Source organism: Lutra lutra, chromosome 9 (assembly GCF_902655055.1).
Source record: "Lutra lutra chromosome 9, mLutLut1.2, whole genome shotgun sequence".
Lineage (NCBI taxonomy): Eukaryota > Metazoa > Chordata > Mammalia > Carnivora > Mustelidae > Lutra > Lutra lutra.
Genome location: NC_062286.1, coordinates 133,628,057 through 133,634,906, shown reverse-complemented (window position 1 = coordinate 133,634,906; position 6,850 = coordinate 133,628,057).

The following is a 6,850-nucleotide window of genomic DNA, read 5'->3' as shown; positions in this document are numbered from 1 at the left end:
AACCCCTGCTTCTCCTAGTCTGTGCATGGCCAGCATCTTACACAGGGCCCGCCATGGCCCCAGCGCTTAGCAAACGGTGTCAGTGTCATTGAAGCATTTTTAGGAACCGACTTTGTTTCCACAACTAAAATCTTATCTGAAGCAAATGAAGGTGTTTCTGCAGATGTTTCAATTTTCATTGCTTACTGAAAACTCTTTCCTTGTTTTGGGGCCATTTGGAGTCCCCAGAATCCACCTAGCTAGGTTCATCCCTGCATCCCACTCATGATTATGGAGCCCTCTCGTGTCCCAGGTGCTTGAGAAAGCACAGTGAGTAAGCCAGACTGCCCGGGGCGCCTGGGTGGCTCAATCTGTTAAGGATCTGCCTTCAGCTCAGCTCCTGATCTTAGGGTTCTGGAATGGAGCCCCATCGGGCTCCCTGGTCAGCAGGGAGTCTGCTTCTCCCTCTCCCTCTGCTCCCCCCCCTGCTCACGCACTTGTTCTCTCTCTCAAGTAAATAAATAAAATCTATTAAAAAAAAATAAGGTTCCCACAGTCTGGCCCCCATGGAGCTTGTGTTCTGATGGGAGCGATCATAACAACGCAAGCTCAACTCTGACAGGAGACCATTTCAGGTGCTGAGTAGAGCTCTGAGTCAACAAGAAGTGGAGGCTATGAGAGAATGTGGTAGAGGGGCAGGTTGGGGGGCATCAGGGCAGCCTCTCTGAGGAGGGGACGTCTGCGATAAGAGCAGACTGGAAGAAGGAGCAGCCTCTCAGAGAGCTAAGGGAAGAAGCAGGTGGTCCGTGCATAGGGAGGAGGGCCCTTGAGGCTTGGCCTTCTGAGATCCTCAAGAGACCGTCTGGGATAAGGCAAAAGGGATGGGGCTGGAGCCGCCAGTGGGGCTCTGCCAATCATTTGCTGTGCAAACCCCACAAGTCTCTCACCCTCTCTGAGCCTCATTTGATTATCTGAACCCCGAAAGAAGGTCTAACAACGCCATCTCTAGGAGCCTTTCCAAATAGGACCATCCAGGAGCGTTTGACAGGACACTTGCAAAGCTCAGGACACCTCTCTTAAGGTTTTAAGTCCCCAAGGGCAGAAGATGGAGGGACAGAGTCCACCAAGGCTGTGCCCTCTGGGGCAGAGGGGATGGACCTGAGACCCTAAAGCTGTGACAGATTTGCTGCTCCAAAATGAAGTTGTTCTCCTGTCTCCCCTCCCTGTCTTCAGGAATAAAAACAAGATGGCAAAAACCCAGGGCCCTCCGTGTAGCTGTCAGCAGCCCTCCGACTGGCTGCAGCCTTGGAGATAAATGGTCCCGTCAGCTGCCGCGGAGGGTGAGCTCAGGATTTCAGATGAAAATGAAATAAGAGGGAACACAGCCCAGAAGCAATGCAAAGTAACGACAAGGGTACTAAAATCTTCCACTGCAGCAAGACGGATGCTCAATGGGGCCCTGACCTCAGACGCGGGGACACGGGCAATGAGCTCATGCGCAGGGGCTGGCTGGGGGGCCTCGTGCTTCCGGGATCCAGGCGCTGTCTGAGGGGACCTGGCCCCGGCTGGTGTGGGACCCCTGTTCTCCTGCCTCCCCCTGCCCCTGTGCCTCCCTTTGCTTCTGAAGCCTCCTCCCCCTGCTTGTCTCCAGATCTGACATACCTGCAGGCCAGCTCACTTCCATCCCGTGCCAAGGAAAGAGCGCCCCAAACCCGAGACAGTCTACATCCCAGAAAATGAGGCAACCACCCCAGCGAGAGAAAACAACAATAACGAACCCATCAACTACCGATGCCTCCAATTTTGCCAAAATCGAGATTCCCAGGTGGTTCAGGCTGTGCTGCAATCAGAGCTTCGCGTCTCCTGGATGCACGATCCGGAGCTAAAAGTTACCAACCTGGGTCCCCGCTCCCCTGCTCTCAAATGGGGGAAATAATAGTACTGCTCGCAGAGGGCGAGAAATACACGTAGAGATCTGAGCACGGGAGGCTCTCCATAAGTTAATTTCAATTTTTAAGTGTATTGTTTTATATTTGCACTAAATATAGCTCTACATGTCCAGATAAAGCAAAATAGAACCAGCCAAGTTCAAACACCCATGTGAGTTCACTGATCCCACAAATCTATGGACTCATGGATTCAGAGAGAGCACCTGACTTTCCCTCCCCCCATCTACCCAGCAAATCTTCAGCAGTCATGGCCAGACTCCCTCTAAGCCTTGCTAAGCTCTGCCAGGACAGAATGCTCTCATGAACTGTCTCTCCTCTTAAAGAAAAAAAGCTGAAAGCAGGGGTTAAAATCTCAAATACCTATGGGGGGGGCATAAACTGGATGAGTAAACGGAGCCCCTGTTAGACATTAAGGAGTAGTGAGGACTGTGGCAAACCAGAGAACCCAAGCTCCATCTAAAGGAAAAGTTGCTACCAGCTCCAGCCAATTTTTGCCAGGGAGGAATATAAGGTTCAGAGTTGGCACATCTTCTGTGTTTTCAAGGGATGCCAGAAATCCAGACTTTTATGTGAGATCTCCCGATTTATAAATATTGGCACATAATTCATTATTTTTTAAAAACATGGAAGTCCTAGCAAGGTATATCTGTTTGCATCCTGAGAGCTGGAGGGACAGATCCCTCCCAGCTGTTACCGAGTACCAGACAAGTAGCCTTTCCCTGCAAAAATCACAACACCTGGGTGTGCTAAAGCAACAAGGAACTCTAGACCCATCATTAATCTCCAGGCAGAGCACCTATTAGTTGATAAAGGCTTTGGACAAGAGCGAGGGAGAGTCTCCCGAGGGCCGCTGGGGCAGTGGAGGAAAGCCAAAGAAAGAGGTGGGTTTTGAGACGGGATTTGAGGGCTCTCAGGACTAGGAAAAACTAAGTGATGAACCACAATCCAGAGTTGGGATTCAGGGAGAAGGGGAGCTAGAAGACACTGGAAGCTCTAGCTCAGAGCTCAAATGTGGATCCAAAATGTAACCGTTCAGCACTCCCTCCAGGAGAGGCTATTAGGAAGACAATCATTTGCTGCCCTGGGCTGATGGCGTTTAGAGGTGGCACTGAGGACACAGGGTCCTCCCAGGAGAGAGGACAGCGCCGAGTTCTCTCCGTGTGGCCTGAAGTGGGCGGGGAGTCCTCTACCTCGTGCGGACTGCTCACAACACACGGATCTGCATCTGTGTGGCCTCCCTCACTAGAATGCAAGCTCTCCTAGGGCTGGAAATGTCTTTTGTTTCCCGAGTGCATGCTCGGTGCTCGGCTTATAGAAGGGTCTTAATGAATGCATGTCACATGATCCAATGAATGAAACCAAAGAACAAAAAGTAAAACATCAAAGAATAGGGTGTAGGATCACACTTCCAAAACAGACATTTGCCCCCAGGACAGGGAAAATGACCAAGAACATCAGTGCCCATTGTTGACAGCAGCCATGAAGATTTGCTGTGCGCAGAGAGGAACGGCTCGTTTGGGGATCCCACAAAAGGACCGTGGCATCCCATAATGACCAGAGTTCAGCAAAGCCCCCAGGAGAAGCGCACAATGTACGATCCATCAGAGCTCTCCTGGGTGTCCTGGATGGATCTAGAACTAGAGTCAGGTACAGCCTCTTCCCTGGAGAGATGGTACAGCTGAGAGGCTCAGGGTGCCACAGAGGGGACGTGTATCCATTCACACACCTCGTCTTGTAGCACAACCTGAACCAGAACCCAGCTCTCCTGACTACCAGTGCTTGGCAGCACCCCGGACTAGTTACCCAGCTGGGGGGCACTCACTTGGGGTATAGAATTTAAGGGGGTACTTAAAAAGCCCAGCAATCAAGATAAATAACATCTTGATACTTTTTTAAATCAAAATTCAGTGCAAAATAAATCCATGATGAACAAAATACTAACTATAAAAAAAAAAATAAAGACTTGAATACAGCCTCACCCTTGCGCTCCCAACCTCACCCTCCACGCCCTGATCCAGGCTGGGAGTCCCAACGGGACAACTGAGACCCGGGAGGAACTGGTTACCTGGAAAACTGGGCATAGATCACTCCAGGCACCAGGACAGAGCTTGCTCGGGGTGTCTGAGGCACACAAAGGCAGAATGCCTAGGGCAGAATGACAGGAAGTGGCCGAGGTAGGAGGTGGCCCCGTGAAGGCCCTCCACCCCACCCCACCCCCACTCCCAAGCAGCACTCTTCCCACTGGGTGTGCATCCCGCAGACATCCAGGCAAGTCCCCTGCCAGGAGAGCCAAGGGAGAAAGATCCCACCTGTCACCCCCTCTCCAGACTCCTGTCCTGTTGCCAGTTGTCTTGCAAATCGAAGCCCTCCCATCTCAAGGGGTGGGGGGATGGATAATAAAAATTTTGGACAGCTCTAGTTAACCCTTCCTGCCATGGAAAAACAACCTGGAGCTTTATGACTTACTGACAGTTGGTTATGAATGGGAAGGAAACCATATGCTTAAACCACTGACAGTAACTCCCTTTTAAGGTGTTTCTCGGGGCCAAGAAAGCCCCAGACTCCTGCCCCCTGTCCTGATAGCAGCTTTCTGCCCATGACGGGCTTGGGCTTTAGTTCAGACAGGCCTGGATTCAGATCCAGTTCTGCATTGACTGTGTGGCCCTAGACAGTCTGCCAGCTCACACTTCCGGGGACCCCCTGGTTGCACGAATGACATGATGTGGGCTGAGGGGCCCACGGGCTGAGGCAAAGAGGTGTCCCCAGCCCAGCAGCAGCTCGCCACTCACTTGAGGGATGTCAGCCAGATCTCTCAGTGTTTCAAAAGAAAAAATGTCATGTGAAATCTCCCAATTTTTAAAGGCTGGCAACTAATTCACGATTTAAAAAAAAAAATAAATTAATCCCGCAGAGTCAAAGAAAATGGGTCTTCGAGCCAGAGCCAGAACCCATTTTGTGCCTCTGATGCCTACCAACCACCCAGCAACCTGCCTGGTCCCCTAGCAGGTAGTCAGCAAGCATCGATGGTTCATCTTTCCAGAAAAACCTTCCCTGGCATCATCAATGTGCATTTCCACACAACAGCTTGGGAAGGAATGCTTCTTAGGAGGGAAATGAAGATATGAAGAGAAGAGCTGAAAATCTGGAAGGCTCTAAAGGGAGGGAGGAACTGCAAAGAGGGAATTCCTTAAAAGGATTTAAAAGGATTTTATTGGACGTAGTTTAGTACAAGTCAGGGATAAGATCAGGCAATATTGTAACTCCTGGGCACAGCAAGTGAGTCTGTGCCCGGGGGGTGAATTGGGGGGTGTGGGAAGAAAGGACTGTCCCTACTGATGGTCTCCATCCAGCGATTCAGAGTCTTCTGTCCACAGGTCACCCTAACACTCGACTCAAGCACATAGTGTTCTGATAGGCCCAACCCCAAGGGACAGTACCCCTCTCCCAGGAGTGCTCATAAGGTCCAGCTGACCCTACACCCCCACTGGATCTCATAGATCATGTCAGTTTTGAAATCAGACCCAGCTGGGATGAACTTCAAGTCTTCAACATCAATGGTTCTCAAAGTCCCAGACTAGAAGCATCAGAATGACCAGAGAACTTACTAGAAGGGTCCCACCCCAAACTACTGAGTCAGAAATCGGGCAGGAGGTGGGGGGTAGCCCTTCTGTCTTCGTCCTGTGCTCCCCAACAAGTCATATGTGCCCCTGGGATGATCAAATCTGCCCTCAAAGGATTGTCCTGAGTGTTTCTCCTTCAATAATTTCAGGAACCTGGTCTGTCTGTGCCTGGCAGTGTGGAAGATGCTGGAAGGATAATACACAGATGGAGCTTCATGTCTAGTCAGAAGACAGACAATATGCAAGGAAAAAAAGAAAAGACATAAATGCCCATTTTCAGACAGGAGAGGAAGACAAGGACCTGAGCCACCACATAGGGCTTGTTCCTCAAAGTGTGCTCTGGGGACCACCTGACCGCCAAAGCACATACAGATAGGAAGACCTCTCCTACACACCCTCCGCAGCACCTCTCTCTGCTGTCCCCGCCGTCCCTCAAAGATGCGTCCCTCTCCTTCCTGCTGCAGGATCATTGCCTTCGCCATTCCATCCCCCTGGAAAGCTCTCTTACCAGATGCTCCTTGTTCACGGCTGTGTAAATGTTCCCTCCTCAGCGGTCTACCGAAAACGGTCTCTCCCCTCACTCTGTACCCGCCCCCCCCCCCCCCCCCCCGGCTCTGGCTTCTTCCTTGCCCCCCTCACAGACTGCAATCATACTTGTCAGCAGTTTTCATGATTCAGCCAGAAGGTGAGTTCTTGGGGACAAGTCCTTGTCTGTTGTGGTCATCTCCGCGGCCCCAGGAAGCCACCGTTTGCTGAACGGACACTCGAACCCTATTTCTCTTCCTTAAGTCCCAGAAAGCATGGGCGTGCACCTGCAGAGGCTGCTCCCCACCCTTCGGTGGGAGGTCTCAGGCCCCGCCCACAGTGGGGTTTCTTCGCGGCCTCTCTGGGTTCTCCGACCGCGGCGGGAAAAGGCGGTAGAGACTTCAAGGAAAAGAGGAAAGGAGGGTGCGAGGCAAAGGACTCTAAGAGGCCAGCCCTGCGGTGGCTCTGGAGGAAGCCGTCCAACCCGACCCCCAGCAAAAGCGCAACTCCTTCAAATTTCGAAGCGAGCCGTCGCTCCCGACCGGCTGCCCGTGCACCAAGGGGTGCTAGACCCCGGGAACCCGGGACCCCAGGCCCGGGTGTGAGTGCCCCGCGTCGGCCAGGCGTGCAGGCGGCCGGACCACGGGGACCAGGAGGGAAAGACGCCTGAAGGGGCAGGTGCCGTCCCTAAGAAGTTGACGCTGCCAGGCGCTTGCAGCCCCTGGCCCGCAGGGGCACGAGGACCCCGCGGGAACAGCACACGACAGGCTGCGACAT